This window comes from Nicotiana tomentosiformis, chromosome 6 (genome assembly GCF_000390325.3).
Source record: "Nicotiana tomentosiformis chromosome 6, ASM39032v3, whole genome shotgun sequence".
Classification (NCBI taxonomy): Eukaryota; Viridiplantae; Streptophyta; class Magnoliopsida; order Solanales; family Solanaceae; genus Nicotiana; species Nicotiana tomentosiformis.
Genome location: NC_090817.1, coordinates 6,992,769 through 7,011,078, shown reverse-complemented (window position 1 = coordinate 7,011,078; position 18,310 = coordinate 6,992,769). Strand labels below are relative to the sequence as shown.

Sequence of the window (18,310 nt, the reverse complement as noted above, 5' to 3'; positions counted from 1 at the left end):
AATTGTAGCTCTAACAAATTTGGAATTGGCTACAGAAAACTTGTCCCTAAGTTTGACCCAAAGTAAGTAGGAATTTCTGATAATAACATATACACTCATTGTGAAAAAGTAGGACACTTTAGAGACACTTGTCCTGCCTTAATTCATGCTCAATTTAGAAGCACATTTGGTATTGCTAAAAATGTGAAGAATGAAGAGGAGTCAAAGGTCAATTCTCCTGTCTATACTAAGTGGATTAAGGTCAATAAGAAAATAGCTTCTAATCCTCTCCCCTTCTGGGCAAGAAGGGATCTGATTCATCATTTTCCAACAAAAAGGGACTCAAACTTGTGTGGGTTCCCAAAACTAACTTATGAATTTTGGTGCAGGCTAAGATGAGAGGAAACAATCAGGACTGGTATCTAGACATCGGATGCTCAAGACATATGACTGGAGAAAAGAAAAACTTCCTCTCACGAACAGCCTTCCAAGGGGGAGTGTGTCATTTGGAAATGAGAAAAGGGGCGAGATAACATGTATTGGCAAGGTTGGTAAGTCACTCTCTCATGCTATAGAAGATGTGTATTATATGGTATGTACTAAACGCAATCTTCTTAGCATATCTCAAATGTGTAACAAAGGAAATGAAATAAAATTCAATTCCAAAATTTGCACTGTCACTAAGCTTGATACTGATGAAATTGTATTAAAGGGAAACAGACATAACAATGTCTACAAGGTATCGATTATGTCACTTCCTCAAAGTGAGCACACATGCTTGAGTGTAGTGAAGATGATCCACTTCTATGGTATAAAAGACTAGGACACACTAGTCTCTCTCAACTCAACAAGTTGGCAGGAAAGGACTTGGTCCTTGGGCTACCTAAAGTTGAGCTCACCTCTGAAAAGGTGTGTGATGCCTGTGTTAGAGGGAAACATGTAATGTCATCCTTTAAATCTAAAAGGTTGTCAGTACTTCTAAACCTCTGGAACTCCTTCACATGGACCTATGTGGACCAATGTGGACCAATGAGAATAAGGAGCAGAGGAGGTAAGAGGTATGCGTTTGTTATTGTTGATGACTTCTCCAAGTATACCCGGACTTTGTTTTTGGGATCCAAAGATGAAACCTTTGATGTTTTTTGTGTATTTGTTAGAATGATTCAACAAAAACTAGGGTGCAATGTATTAAGTATAAGAGCTGACCATGGAACTGAATTTGAAAATTGAAAATTCCTTGAGTTCTGTGGCTTACATGGTATTGACCATAATTTCTTTGCACCTAGAACTCCACAACAAAATGGGGTTGTAGAATGAAAGAATAGATCATTAGAAGACATGGGGAGTACCATGTTGATTGCTAGTAGACTGCCTAAGAGTTTCTATGCTGAGGCAATCAATACTGCCTGCTACCTGCTAAATAGATGCATGGTAAGACCCATTCTTGAGAAAACTCCCTATGAGTTACTTCGAGGAAGAAAACCTAACATCACTCACCTGAGAACTATTGGGTGCAAATGTTTTGTGCATAATAATGGAAAATAAGCTCTAGGTAAGTTTGATGACAGAAGTGATGAGGGAATTTTCTTGGGTTACTCTCCACATAGTAAGGCCTATAAAGTTTTTAATAAAATAATTATGTGTGTGGAAGAAAATATTCATGTTATCTTTGATGAATCTAACAATTTGGTGGAGAAAGGTCTGCATGATGAATATTATAACATAGGATTAACTGGTGATGGAGTTACAAATCAATATAAACCTCAGTATGAAGATGGATCTGAAGACCATAAGAAAATTAACAGTGATCATGAGGAACAAGAAGAAGAAAGAACTACTCTAACTGCTGACCAGACTAATGAAGCCACACCCACTGAACTTGTTCCTTTAGGTCACTCCTCGGGTGAATCTTCTCTGGGTATACAGATCAGACCATGAAAGCATCAAAGTCACATCCTCTTGGGAATATCATCTTTGATCCAAATGCAGGGGTGCAGACCAGGTCTTCTCTAAGAAATCTATGTTCACTCACAACATTTCTCTGACAGGTTGAACCTAAGACCATCAAAGAAGCTCTAAAGGATCCAGACTGGATCATAGCCATGCAAGATGAGCTAAATCAGTTTCAAAGAAGCAAGGTCTGGCACTTGGTACAGAAACCGAAGAACAGAACTGTCATAGGTACCGGATGGGTTTTCAGAAACAAGCTGGATGAACAAGAAAATATCCCAAGGAACAAGGCTAGACTGGTGGTTCAAAGATACAATCAATAGGAGGGCACTAACTATGATGAGATGTTTGTACCTGTAGCTAGAATGGAGGCTATAAGAATGCTGATAGCCTTTGCTACCTAAATGGAGTTCACCTTATATCAGATGGATTTAAAGAGTGCCTTTTTAAATGGTTATCTGAAGGAGGAAGTGTTTGTCAAACAACCTCCTAGATTTGAAAGTGAAGAATTTCCTGACTATGTGTTCAAACTGGATAAATCTTTTTATGGACTAAAATAGGCTCCAATAGCTTGGTATGAAAGAATCTCAAAGGTCCTCTTAACCAACAACTTTGTAAGAGGAAAGGTGGACAACACTTTATTTCTAAGGAGCAGAGGAAAAAATATTCGAATTGTGCAAGTGTATGTGGATGACATTATTTTTGGGGCTATCAATAAAGCAATGTGCAAGAAATTTGTTGAGATAATGGGAAATGAGTTTGAAATGAGCATGATGGATAAATTAAACTTTTTTTCTGGGGTTACAAATCAAGTAAGCACCTACTGGACCCATGATACACCAACATAAATATATCAAACAACTACTGAAGAAGTTCAACATGGACTCCTCTAAGTCCATTAATACTCCCATTGCATAAATATATCAAACATCAGCATAAATATATCAAACAACTACTGAAGAAGTTCAACATGGACTCCTCTAAGTCCATTAACACTCCCATTGCAACTGTAACAAAGCTGGACCTTGATGAAGTAGGGAAAAGTGTGGAACAGAAACTATATAGAGGAATGATTGGGTCATAGTTGTACCTCACAGCAAACAGACCTGATATAGTGTTCAATGTGGGGTTATGTGCAAGATTTTAGATAAATCCCAGAGAATCTCACCTAAAGGTTGTCAAAAGGATACTAAGATATCTCAAGGGGACCCCTGACCTCTGTCTATGGTATCATAAAGGGTATAGCTTTGATTTAGTTAGTTATGCTAATGCAAGTTTTCATGTTGACATGAGAAGCACTTCAGGAACAACCCATTTTCTAGGTTCTTGTCTGGTGTCTTGGGGAACCAAGAAGCAAAACTCAGTGACCTTATCTACAACTGAGGCTGAATATGTGGCAGCAATATTCTGATGTGCTCAGTTGCTATGGATAAGACAACAACTAAGAGACTATGGTATATTTGTTGATTGTGTTCCATTCTTTTTTGATAACACCAATGCTAAAAATATTGCTAAAAATTCATATCAGCACAAAAGAACCAAGCACATTGACATTAGATATCACTTTCTTAGAGACAATGTTGAAAAAGGGAATATCTCAATTAACTTTTGTAAAACTGAAGATCAAATTGCTGATATTTTTACTAAAGCTCTGAGTAGGGATCATATTGAAAGGAATATACTAGAATTATGTCTAATGAACTCTTCCCTCTAAGTTGAATCCCAGTGATTGGCTAGAAAAGGCATAATTAGATGTAGATAATTACATAAAATGTGTTTGATTTAGCTTCATGCTTGTATTAAGCTCACACACTTGCTTGGAAAATCTGGCTGATAACTGTGTTATATGATACTAATATGAATTGCGGAAGCTTTATTGCTGAAACAAATAATGAGTTGGTTCTTTGACTCAGGTATGTGCCATACTGTCTTAAGTCACTATGACTTAATATCCTAAAATTATTGCTATGCTCAGACTTCTAATTATGTTGTCATCATTTCCAGTCGTCTTCTAGTCAAAGAGTAAGGGGGAATCCTAGTACAATTAGAGTTCAATTACTCCTGAAATCCTAACAGTCAAAGTAACTGTTATAAAAGTCCCTTTAGAACTCAAATTCGGTCACCTTCTCTCTTACAGTCAAATCAGGAGTAACATCTTTAAAAGGCTCTTATGAGCAACTTCTCAGACCTCACTGTTTCTCTCAAACCCTAAGCAATAATCAAGAGTAAATATCAAGAACTAATTCTCCCTTTCTCTCTTCTTTGAGTATCTTATCTAATCACCATGCCTAAAGCTAGTCAAACCCCCTCTAAAGCCAAATCATCAACCAAGGCTGAAGAAAAACCCAAAATCATGAAGTCCAAATTGAAGAAAAGTGCCAAAACATCAAGGGACCCCCCCCCCCCCACACCTGCTCCTTCTCCTTCAATATCCTCCACTATACCTACATCTTCATCCCTTATTCCTACTACTCCTACCACCCCCACCTCCACTGTACACCCTCCTCAAAATCACCCACCCATGCACCCGAGCTTATTGCAAAATTTACCTCTAAGTCAACAAAGGTCAAGGCTACTCCAAGAAAATCTGTCAAGAAAGTGCTTGATACTGCTACGCAGGTAAACAGAGTAGCCAATGAATCCGTGGTTCATGGGGAATCAGTGCCAGTCATTACTGATCAGGTACAACATCCCCCTTCTAAATTAGATTTTTTGGTGTTTGCTATAGATGTTGCACCCCTAGATACTCTCCCACCTACGGGTGAGAAGCCACAAGTAGATAAATTCACTGTAGAAAAGGGTGTAGGTGATCTAGGGAAGGAGGTAGATACTACTGCTGTGGAGCCTATGGTTGAGGGGGAAGGAAGTAAAGAACCTGTGCAAAAGGAGGTTTCTAATGGCCTTTCTTTTAGTTGGACTGAGGATAAGGATGATGATGGGGGTAAAGAAGAAGAAGAAGAAGTGAACAGTCATGCAGAGCATGATTCTCAAAACATAGCCAATGACGAAGAAAAGAGTGAGAATGAGGGAGCGTTTGGATATTAGAAGGAGAGTGATACAGGTGAACAACTTAATGATTCTACATAAGAAGAAAATCATAGTGAAGAAGAGGACGACTCTGAAAGTGAGGGTGAGGATCAAGAAAAGGTAAGTGAGAGTGAAGGAGGTAATGAAGAGAGTGAGGAGGAAGATGTGAATGTGAGTAAGGAATCTGAAGGTTCTATGACCATTGGGAACATTGTCATAGCCCCTTCTGAAGAAATTGGTGAAGAGACAGGGACTCAAGAACCTGAGTCTCTGTTATCTCCTTTCACTAGAGATGAGCAGTTAGCAGTGATGAAGATGATGTGTCACTATCTGAGGTAGGGAAGAAACCTAGGAAGACTCATGTGAAAGCTACAAATTCAGAAGTCCCAAGAAGGAAAGGAGTGGCTCCTCTTGCCAGAAACCTCTTAGAAGGAGTAAAATAAAGGTTGTTGATGCACAAGTCATTAAGGAGTCTAGAAGTGCAAAGAAGCCAAAGATGAAGGTCTCAATTGTGGAACTTGTTGTTGAGCTGGATGGAAAATATGAGTCTGACTCTGCCTTGCCAGCTAAGTCCTCTACACCAAAGAGAAAGGTTGCCAAAGATACAAAAACTGCTACCCCTTCTGCAAGGGTCAGCAGGGTAAGATAAGAAAGAATGTGCCAGCTACAGTTGATCGACTCACAAAGTTCAGGAACAGAAAAGTGCTAAATGGGAAGATTTTTGCGAACACTGATGAGAAGGAGATGTCTCAACTGGTTGAAAAACTTGAGCTATAGGGGTGGAAGCACATGTTTATCAAAGCTTTCCCCTCGTATGTGTTCCTGCTGTGGTGGAGTTCTATGCAAATTTCAACTTTGATGGAAAAGTAGTCAAGAGTAAGGTAGGGGGATTTCAAATGGAGTTTGATGTTGAGGAGTTGGGGATGATTCTGAATATCTCCTCCTTAGGATTTGACAGTTACTTGAAGAAAACGTAGCTAGCTATAGAAAATGATGTTGGCACTGGCATTGTGGTCACACGGAAGGTTCCCCAAAAGTTTGAGCTAGATGCTCCCCAGAATGTATACAAGTCTGATATGACTCCTTTCCATAAGTTATTATTTTATTTTGTCAATTCCTGCATTCTTTAGAGGTCCGAGAGAAGGCATGAATTTACTATGTTGGACATGGCTGTGATAGAACTGCTTGACACTGGTAGACCTATCAATCTTCCTAGCCTGATGATTCAGCATATGATAAGAGCCGGAGACATCTCCAAACCCAAGCATGCTATGCCCTATGGTTTCATGTTTACTGAGTTGTTTGATAAGCTCAACATTGCCTTACCTGAGCTTAAGTTTGGAAACCACAATGACATTTTGGATGTTGTCACCCTCAAGTAATGTGGGTATGAAGAGATGGAGGTTAGAGGATCCACATGGTATGTTATTCTACTTAGGAGCAGTAGGCTGCAAAGCTCAGTAAGAGGTTGGAGTTGGTTGTTGAAAGGAATGTCATGCTTCGTGAAGACAATGATGAGCTGAGAAAGGAAACAAGACAACTTAGGGAAGAGCGCAGAAGAGATAGGGAGGCTCATGCCCAACAGATTGCCACCCTTGTGAAAGCTTTGACCTCCTCTACTTCTCACTCATGATTTTGTTCCTAGTTTCTTTTGCTATTCTAGTGATGCCTTATCTTTCTTTATTTCTTTGCTCTTAGTCTGAGTAGTTTGCAGTATGCTTAGTTTATTTTGTTCTAATGGTTAAGACGAGGCCCTGGGCTTCTTTTGGCACTACTTAATGTCTCATTTTTCTCTGCTTTACTGCTTTGTACTATATTGGATTTTCAGTCTAGTCTGTTTGCCTTGATATTTCTTAAGCTTATGCTATAGCTTGTTTGGCCTCGAATCTTGCATGATCTATGCTTAATGTCTAACAATTATTTTTGTGTGTTTTCGATGATGCCAAAAGGGGGAAGATAAGATTGGGAATGTTGTGGGTTGTGAACATATATGTCTGTCAATAAGTACTTATCATTTGTTATGATTATCTGGTTTTTTAACAAAGTATGACTAAATACTCAAAGAACCAGATCCTCAACATAGCTGCTTAATTGTTCTGAAGAACCAGCTCCTCATGATAAAGGACCAGCTCCTCGTGTTGATAATTGTACGTCTGTACAAGACAGTAACTTTATCTCAAAGTTGTTCAGGTCCGAGTTTAGTGGGAGAAGGTTGTTATATGGGATAAGGGTCGTATCTCAAGAAGATACGAATAATTCAGTCAAAGACAAAAGTCCCAAAGCTTATGGAATCCTTGGAACAATAGGAGTCCTATCAAAGATGAAGCCAACTATGAATATGACTCCTAGAAAATCTCAAGTTGAAGCGTTTAATTATGATCAACTTTGGACTTCTGAACTATCCTTTTACACATTAACTGCAGAGTCATAAGCTGTTTACCCTAATCGAGTACTTGCATTGTATTCTTCTTGAGTCAGTGTAGTGAATGTATTTTAGGAAATTAAGTTGTAATCAAGTTTTATTTTACAATTAAAGAGTTGGAGTGAGTGTTTGCTTTACAAGTTAGAGTAACCTATGAATCAAATAGGAGTAGTAGGAGTATTGGAGAGTATTTAATTACAGTCCTGTAATTGATACATTTAATCCATACGGGCACTCAAACTAACACACATGAATCGAGTAATTTTTATCTCAAACTCTGTAACTCAATTATTATTATAAATATATTAAATTAATATTATGGTAAGCCAATAAATTCTAAATCTTAGATCCGTCATTTGTGACATGCTGCCTAGACATGGTTGCTCTGCAGTATGTTCATGTGGACAACCTGACGAGAAATATCATGGACATATCGACATTATTTCGTTGCAAGAATTCTCAAGCATTTATATGATAACATTTAAGTGCATCTTAGTCAGTCAAGAGACATCTTTACATCCTTCTGAAATTGGATATAAAACAGAATATTCATAAGATTTACTTTTCAGATGCATAGCTTTTGTGTAAATGAAAGGCAAACTGTTTATTCGTATAATGTTGGTTTGCGCATCCCGGACGACCCATATATAAAGGTAGCCCGGTGCACTAAATTCTCGCTATATACGGGGTCCGGAGAAGGATCGGACCACAAGGGTCTATTGTATGCAGCTTTACCCTGTATTTTTGCAAGAGACTATTTCCACATACGGTTCGAACCCGTGACCTTCTGGTTACATGGAAACAATTTTACCAGTTACGCGCCAATACTCCCTTCAAAGGACAACCCATATATAGCATCTTATATTGTTGGTTTACTTATACTGTCACATGTTCACCACAAGAAAAGGGACTTGTTGCTTAGTGGTGACCTTAGGATTGCTGCAGGTACTTCGGATAGTGAATGTTTTTTGGGACAACTCCTCGAGGCCGAAACACAAAAAATGCACATTTTCTGGCGACTAAACTCGCCAGAAATAATAACCAAATTTGCCGCAAAAAAAGGTTTCATAAAACCCTTACTTTTGTTGAGACCAAATTAGTCACAACAAAAGGTCGTCACAACCATATTAGTGTAGTGAACGTTATTGAGAAGATGAGGGAGTGAATTATTTAGCTAAACTATTCTGCTGCTAATAAATGATAAACAAGAATACACATAATCTACTAGAAAAAATTAGGGGTGGGCATAATACCGGCCGAACCGTGAATTTCAGATTTTCGGTTTCGGTTTAATCGGTTATTCGGTTGGTGCACGGTTTTTAAATTATTAAATTTCGATTTTTCGATACGGTTTATGGTTTTGGTGTTACGATTTTCGATTAAATCGAAAAACCGAAATTTTGGATATTAGTTTGAGAAAAATAAGTTTGAACATATGAGTTCTTTTGAGAGTCCAAAACTTATTACCCATCTGAAGCCCAATAGTACAATACCCATCTGAAGCCCACCCAAATTGCCCAAACCCATCTGAAGCCTAACCTAAGACTTAGTCACTTAGTGACTTACGTTATTGCCTTCCTTAGAAATAAAAATTTAGAGTTCCTCCTCTGGTCCTCTCACCTCTGTACGACTGCTGTTGCCGACGCCCGACTGCTGACTGCTGTGACGCCCGACTGCTAACTGCTGTGACGCCTTCTTTCTCAGCTCGTCGCTCATCCTTCTTCCTTTGGTTAGTGGTTACCTCCTTCTTCTGAGTTCCTTTTCCGTTTTCTACCTCAGCTCATTCGATTTTGGTGTAGATCTTGTACCTTTTGGTGTACCACTTTTATACAGGAGTTTGCTCATCAATTAAATTACTTTTGCTATTTGATGTAAAATTTGGTTATGCCTTCAACTAGAAAATGAATTCTAGAATTTTTTGGTATCAAAAGGGGCAGATGTTTTCTTTGTCTTCCAACTTTTATACTTTCTTATCTTATTTAACAGATATATAAAGCCATCATGTATAATATTTGGACTCTTTCTCGTGTTTTTGTGTTGGAACCTTTCTCCATTGTATATATAGCAGAACTCAATCTTATGAGTCGGACCCTTTTTGTACTTATCTAGTTATTATCACTTGCAATTGAAAAGAGAACTTGTAGTTGTTTTGGCACCAAAACTGGAAGTTTACACGGAAGAACTGGAAGTTTATGACCAAAACAGTGAAAAAATAACCACGGGACTCAGCGGAGCCAAGATTTGAACGTTATGGGTTCGGGATTGTAATCATTTCAAGTCACTGGGTTCTAAATTAACAAGTTTTATATATCCAATGGATTTCTTAAGACAAATACATGATTTGAATAAAAGTTACTGGGTTCGGCCGAACCCGCATCTGGTACTGTGCCTCCGCCCTGGACTGGAAGTTTATGACCACCGAAAGTAAATCCAAAATATAAAAATCGCACCGAACTGTAAATACTTTGGACTGATTTGGTTATTAATATTACAAAACTGATAAACCGAATCGTACTTTCATGATAATCGACCGAACCCACCCTAAAAAAGATTAAGACACAACACACAAACATAATCTTGAGTTACGGTGAAACAAAGGTATCATTGAACCATATAATTCAATTCTATATATAATTCGACAGCCAACTCTAAAATTTTTGCGCGTCACAAGCCAATAGTTAATTAATTATATTTGACTTATGGATACACATAACTAAAATAACAATTAACTATTCTTTTCCCGCTTACAATCAATTAGTGAACGTAAAGTCCAAATTAATATTTTCAAAAAAGAAACATCTAATTAATAAGGTAGTGATCTCAAAGTAGTGCAGACCTTAGCCGCAAAAAGTTTCAACTAGTATGTAAACCTAGAGTATATATTTCCGAGAAAAAGATTAGGATTAACTAAAATCAAGGCTCCTACTTCTTCACCATGTATAAATTAGTTGTTGCGAGTTTGACCAAATACGTTGTATCTACTCTAGAGTCGCCACTGTCAAGAACCTCCGTTGAATTTATGCAGCTGAAGCATAATCATAATTTCCATCATCGTCGTCACCATCTCCTTCTATGCATGCTGCTGGAGCATAATCATACCCATCTTCCCTGTCGTCCTCTCCATCTAAACACTTTCAAAACGCAGTCTCTCCGCCACATATGATACAATTTCCTCCTTGCAAGGGAAGTACATGTTCTAAAATATTGCAGCTTGTTGGCGTAGGGCAAATGACCCAAATATGGACTAATCTTAGTCCGTGGAAACGTGTGCATGGCACGTGGAAGTGTGTATAATCTACGTGGATGCTTAGTTAACATGCCACCTAGACAAGGTTAAAATACAAAAACGAATATGTGACTACAATGTCGAGTGACCAGAAATATTGTGAAAGGTCGACATTCCATTTTGTGCATGAGTTCTCAAGTAATATATAAAACAGAATACTTTCCAGATGGAGAGCTTTTGGGTAAAAGAGAAAGCAAACTATTCTTTCTACAGCATCTTAATTATGAAGTTGTACCCTAAACTATCAAGTTGGTTTATGTGTATCTTCTACAATAATTTGAAATATACCTCTAAGCAATTGAAAATATCCAATTATATGATTGAACAATTTAACAAGTTCAAATATACTCCTACGAGCTTTCACCATATCAGCTAAATAAGACCAATTGTTTTCACGGTGAAGAACTACTAATGGGAGGGACATATTTGAGGCAAAATTAAAGGTCAAAACCTTCATTATTTCATAGACCGAAAGACAGAGGAAAACGTATTAGGCAAATCGCAAACGTTAAGGATATATTTGAACCTTTTTACTTTAACAGTAGACTAATAGCGCATGCAACGCATATGGAATAGGTAAAGCTATTCTATAGTTTTCTGATCGTTATTAATTATCTTCTGACAAATTATGGGATATGAATCATACGATCACATCATCAAGAGAAAATACATTTAACTATATAATCCATGTCACTTTTCTGAATAAGTTATTCAAAATAATATTTTCAAGAAAAAGATACATCTAATAAGCATGTGATCTCAGAGTCCTTTACATTTTGGTGTAGACCTGATCAGCCGCAAAATATTTCAACTAATATATTATATAAACCTATATAATTCTAAAAAGAGGACTAGGATTAGAGGCAGTGGGTTTGATCAAACACGCTACCTCTACTCTAAATCTGTCATTGCTGAGAATTTCCAATGAATATCATGCAGCTGGAGCATAATCATAGTCTTCATCATCATCGTCATTGCCTTCTCAGAATGCTGTGGGTGCATATTTATAGTCTCCATGATATTTTATACTTCAATACCACACAAAAGAGGGGTGATTTGTATGGTGTCCAATTTTTCGCATGCACAGATTATAGAAGGACTTGGTTCTTCTACGAGTTCCTTACACTACAATTCCAGAATAATAAATGCAGAAAGTAAGGAACACAAGTATTTTTACGTGGAGAACACCCGGCTCAAAATGTGAAAAAATCACGACCTACTTCCCACTAAGATTTTTTTCAAAACTTTAATATAACTCTGAGCCAAACAAAAATATTTACATAACTCTTATAAACCTAAGGATTACCTCTAACTCTTGCGGCAACCAGCCTCATGTTGTTGTGACCGCTTCAAGTTAACTGTAACTTGAACAATACAACTCAAAGTATCTAGTACAAATGCTTCTAGAGAAAGCTGAAAGGTACAACTCAAAAATCCTACTACAATTGAACTATAATAAAAGACAGACACATGCAATTGGTTCTTCTATCTAGTTCATATATGTAGTTTCAGGGTCGCACACTCGAAACACACAAGAATAGTTTGCAAAATTCCTTGTTATCTTGCTTCCAATTCTTGCTTAACTTCAGCATTTGTGCGTACCTGTAAAAGAGAACACAATTAATATATATAGAGTTAGTAGAATAAGCTAAGGATTAACTAGAGTTCTAACGCTTTACTCTTTCATGGTGGAAGAGTTCTAGTTATCTTCAATTTCTAACTCTTTCCTTATCTAGGATAGAGTTCTCTTCAAATAAGGAGTCATGCTCCTTATCAATTATGCAACCTTTTCGTTCAAGGAATATCAGATATAACCACTTATGCTTATCCCCTTCACGTGCATGCCTTGTGCTTGAATCTGCCCGTACCCTGTGTACACTGTGTATGGACATGGTTCATGCATGTGTTCCTTTGTCAATCATCAAAACAAAACTAAATCAGGCCAACACTCCATCATCGTCGTCATCGCCTTCCAAGAATGATGCAGGAGCATAATCATAGTCTCCATCATCGTCGTCACCACCTCCTTCTAAGCATGCTACTGGAGCATAATCATATCTATCGTCTCCATTATCATCTCCATCCGAAAACGACGACCTTCTCTTCTCGAGCCCAATAATCTTGAAAATACTAGCCATTTTATATAACTCTTGGTTATTGGACTATGTCAATATTGAAATATGATATTAGATGTTGTACATGTTTATTTGAATATAAGATATGAAGAATTGTTGTTGTTGTCTGAATAGGTGAGGAAACCATTTGCTTATATCAGGAGAAGAGCCAACTCCGGACTAGGAAATGTGTATTATACCTGAGAATGTGCCAAAGCCATATGCTTGGCTACATTAAGCCACACCTAGGAATCTTATTTCCCTGGGTATAACTATAAATAGCCGTGTAACACAAATAATTCTTGGCAAGCATACGCTATATTTTACTTTCGCTATCAATTAAATAACTTTATTTGCTTTTTATCATTGCTTACATTTTTGTCCTCGGAGACATTGTGCTCGGAGCCAGATTTGTCATCTTCTTTAATTTCAATTGCTAAGTGTCATTTTAAATCTTATTTCTCTATCATTTTTGGATCAAATAAGCTCGCTTGTCTATAACCACGTATCAAATTTAACTGTACCGTTTTACGGATTAACAACAAAAAGGTACATCTACTAAGCTAGTGATCTCAGAGTAGTGCAGACCTCAGTCGCAAAAACTTTCAAATAGTATATAATCCTATATATTTCTAAGAAATAGATTAGGATTAATTAAAACCAAGGTTCCTATTTCTTCCTCATGTATGAACTAGCAGTTGTGAGTTTTGACCAAATACGCTATATCTACTCTAACTTTGCCACTGCCAAGAGCGTCCGTTGAATTTATGCAGCTGGAGCATAATCATAATCTCCATCATCGTCATCGTCATCACCACCTCCCTCTAAGCATACTGCTGGAGTATAGTCATACCCATATGCATCTTCTCTGTTACCGTCTCCATCTGGACGCGATGACCTTCTCTTCTCGAATCCAATAATCTTGAAAATATCCGACATTGTATATATCTCTTAGTTATTGGACTATAGAAATCTTGGAATAGATATGAATAATGGTTTTTTGCGGCGTGTATGATTGGTGAAGAAACCATTTGGTTATATAAAGGGAGGAGCCAACTCTAAGGGCTCGTTTGAACGCATTTGGCACGTTAGGAAGTGTGTTGTGTTAGCTTAAGAATGTGCAGAGCCATAAGCTACTTTTGAGGTGGAGATAGAGATCCTTATCTCTAACTTTTGTGGGTGGCAGATCATGGGTTGGATTTAAGTAAAATCCATTAAAAGGAACATATATACTCCTACATTAATAAGAAAAAAATATGTCTTCACTTTCAAATCGCAGTCTTTTCGCCACATATGCTACAATTTCCTCCTTACAAGTGTTCCAACCTTTAAAGTTTAACATTAAAACTAAAGTGATAGAATAAAGTGTTGAAAGGGAAGTACATGGTCTAAAGTATTGCAGCTTGCTAGCTGGTGTAGGGTAAATGACTCAAATATGGGCTAATCTTAGCCCGTGGAAACGTGTGCATAATCTACGTGGATGCATAGTTGGCATGCCACCTAGACAGAATTACACTGCAGAAACGAATATGTGACTACAATGTTGAGTACATGTCTTTAGAATACTGTTAAATATTGTGAAATGTCGACATTTCTTTTTGTGCATGAGTTCTCATATAGTACATTAAACAAAATACTCATAAGAGTTATTCAGATGCAGCGCTTTTGGATAAAAGAGAAACCAAACTATTCTTCTGCAGCATCTTATGATAAGAGTTATTCAACTATAATAATTTGAAATATACCTCTACGCAGTTGAAAATGTCCAACTATATCATTAAACAATTTAACAAGTTCAAATATATACTACTACATGGTGGCTTTCACCATATCAACTAAATTAAACCAATACATATTTTTCACGGTGAAAAACAGCTAATGGGAGGTACTGTAACGACCCGATCGGTCGTTTTGAGCATTTACGCTCCTTCCAACTATTTAAAGTCTTGAATAACTTCCTACGAGGTATTATGACTTGTGTGAATTGTTGGTTTTGGTTTTAAGGTATTTCAGAGTTAGCTTGGAAGAATGAATTTTCATGTTGGAAGCTTAAGTTGAAATAGTTGACCGAATATTGATTTATGTATTAACGACCTCAAAATTTAATTCTGATAATTGCAATAACTCTGTATGGTAATTTTGGACTTAGGAGCGTGTACGAAAAATTATTTGGAGGTCCGTAGTGAAATTAGGCTTGAAATACCGAAAGTTGAATTTTGGAAAATTTGACCGGGGGCTTGACTTTTTGATATCAAGGTCGGAATCCGATTCTGGAAATTTGAATAGCTTTGTTATATCATTTATGACTTGTGTGCCAAATTTGAAGTCATTCCGGATTGATTTGATGTGTTTCGGCACAAGAGATAGAATTTGAAAGTTCAAAGTTCATTAGGCTTGAATTGAGGTGTGATTCGTGGTTTTAGCGTTATTTGATGTGATTTGAGGCCTCGAGTAGGTCCGTGTTATGTTATGGAACGTGTTGGTATATTTGGTTGAGGTCCCGAGGGGCTTGAGTGTATTTTTGGATCATTGGTTGAGAGATTTATAAAGTTAAGAAATTTGGGAGTTTGGCCATAGTCAATATCGGGTTAAGACGACCTCTTACCAGTGTTTTGAGTGCGCGAGCAGGTCCGTAGCGTGTTTCATGATTGAAATTCATATATGTTTTGTGTCCGAAAAGTTCCGAATGAGTTTCGAGGTGAGTTTTGAGCGAGTCCGGGCATTTCAGCACTATAATATTGTTCTGGCACTTTTGGGGGTACGGACCGCACATTTTTGGGTCCTGAGGCGAAGGAGGGGGGTGGACATCACATAAGAGTGCGGACCGCAGCAGAATTTCGCGGACCGCACAATTTGGTCCGCGGCAGCGCTCCAGGGAGTTCTGCAGATTCGCCGGTCCGACTTCGGAAGCCTATATCTTTTGATCTACAAGGAATTGTGAGATGATTTAGAAACGAAAGTTGTAGCCCTTCATGTCTAGTTCCAGAAAGGTAAAGAAGGCATTATTTGGACATCTGTAGAAAATGTTATGGCCAAAATACTAAAATCTAGCAGTGCATCCACCAAGAATTTTGCGGACCGCAGTAGAATTTCGCGGCCGCGCTTAGAATTTCGCGGACCGCAAATTGGGAGTTCAGAGGGTGCACTATATAAACGTGGTTCAGGGTATTATTTCACATTTTGGACCTAGGGAGAGGAGTTAGTGGGGATGTTTGGTGAGTTTTTCAAGAAACTCATCGGAGTAAGTGATTCTAACTCGAATTTGGTTAATATACATGAATATATCAATGATTTCATCATCTGATTAGTAGTTTGAGATGGAAATTTGGAAAAAATTATAGAAACTTCATAAAATGAATTTGGAGATTTGAGGGTCAAGTTGATGTCGGATTTGAGTAAAATTTATATGGTTGGACTCGTGGTTGAATGGGTTGTCGGATTTTGTAACTTTTGTTGGGTTCCGAGACGTGGTCCCCACGGCCGATATTTGAGCTAAATTTTGGATTTTTATGGAAAATTAGCATTTTCTTATGGAATTAATTCCAATGAATTTTATTGACTGAAACGAATTAATTGTGACTAGATTCGAGGCATTCAGAGGCTCATTTGTGAGGCAAGGGCATAGCAAAGTAAAGAATTTCACACTCTGAGGTAATTAACAGTTTTAAATCTGGTCCTGAGGGTATGAAACCCCGAATTTTGGTGTCATGTGATTATTTTGGAGGTGACGCACATGCTAGGTGACGGGCGTGTGGGCGTGCATCGAGGGTATTGTGACTTGGTCTGTCCCGTGGAAACTGTAAAGCTGAAAAACTTATAGATAGTTATGTGCTCTGTATGTGATGTGGAAACTTGACTATAAGTCATGCTAGAAACCATGCTTAGGCTATGTGTTGGTATTTTTAGGACCCACAAAAATCGTGTACATGTTGAATTATCTGCTTAAATTATTGTTTTGTACTCAGTCACAACTTACTTGATTATTTTATCTCAGTCTCTATTTGTTCATTATTGATGTATCATATCATTGTTGTTTGGGCTGATTTTATGATTGTTGAGAGCCCGAGTGACTGGAGAGCTTTATGATTGAGTGAGGCCGATGGCCTGATTGTGATATATTATACTATTGCACGTGAATTGGTCTTGCAGCACGTGAGTTGGTCGTGCAGCACGTGAGTTGGCCGTGCGGATCCTTATATTATACTATTGCACGTGAGTTGGCCGTACAACACGTGAGTTGGCCGTGTGGATCCTTATATTATACTATAGCACGTGAGTTGTCCGTGCAACACGTGAGTTGGCCATGCAGATCCAGATATTTATATTATAGCACGTGAGTTGTTCGTGCAGCACGTGAGTTAACCGTGCAGATTATAGCGCTTGGGCTGTAGGAGCCCCTCCGGATTACATGAACTTGAACTGTATAAAATTAATTTGACTTAAACTGTCAAATTTGAAAGCATGTCTATTCTTTGCTGGAATTACTGAAAGTGAACAATAACTGTGCAGCTCGTCATTATCTTCAGTTCCTTAGTTATTATTGTTACTTGTTGAGTTGGTTGTACTCATGCTACACCCTACACTCCGTGAGCAGATTCAAGTATTTTCGGACATAGCGGGTGCTAATTCTCTCGCACAGTTAATTTTTCAGAGATTCAGAGGTAGCTGCCATATTTCGCAGACCTTGCCTCTCCTTCCTTATCTCCTTATTTACTGCATTTGGTCTCGCACTATTATGGACCATATTTTCCAGACTTATATTCATATTAGATGCTCATGTACTCAGTGACTTTATATATGTATTTGTGAGTTTCTCTTCCGCTAAATTTAGATATTATGTTTTCAATCTTAAAAGATATGGTGATTTATTGGAATTATTGTCTTGCCTAGTATTGAGATAGGAGACATCACAACGGGTGAGATTTTGGGTCGCGTCAAGTTGGTATCAAAGTCTAGGTTACATAGGTCTCACGAGCCTTGGACATGTTTAGTAGAGTCTTGCGGATCGATATGGAGACCTCTGTACTTATCTTCGAGAGGCTGCAGAACCCTTAGGAAACTTTTACTTTATTGTATTCTATCGTGCGGAATTGATTCAACTTGAAACATAACTCTTTGAATTCCTTCCACACATTTGTATGCGCACATGATCGCTCGGTATCAACTGTGCATTGCCGGCTTGTGATTCTATGAACGAGGTTCAAGCTGTGTATTTTGTGTTTTGGTGATGGGCCGGTCTGGAGGACTTGAGGCCAGGTTTAGACCGCAGTTTAGAATCGGTAGCTTCAGTTGTAACCTGTACATTTGGACTCATATGTCCGGTAATGTCCCTGCGAGTGGAATTTATGGCTCTATGAGCGGTAGAATGGCTTTGTGATGAGTATGATGTAACTGCGGGATGTGTTAAGACGATTTGAATGTGACGAGAAGTGTTTCCTTGAAATCTAAAGGAAGTCCATCGGGTGCTTTATTTTCGTTTTGATGTGACGTACAATCTCGAGTGTGAATGTTTTGAAAGATCTTTCACGTTGT

General features: G+C 38.0%; 2 long non-coding RNA genes across 2 annotated transcripts in view; one reads left to right on the top strand and one right to left on the bottom strand.

Moving 5' to 3' along the window:
* Positions 1-18,310, top strand: part of LOC138893499 (uncharacterized) — a 130,130-nt gene that overhangs the window by 27,353 nt on the left and 84,467 nt on the right. The gene's annotated exons all lie outside the window — the stretch shown is intronic.
* Positions 11,865-14,038, bottom strand: LOC104104443 (uncharacterized). Its single transcript, XR_011408319.1, has 2 exons — positions 12,344-14,038; positions 11,865-12,266 (listed from the first exon to the last, which is right to left on the bottom strand). It is a non-coding gene; the product is annotated as an uncharacterized lncRNA (long non-coding RNA).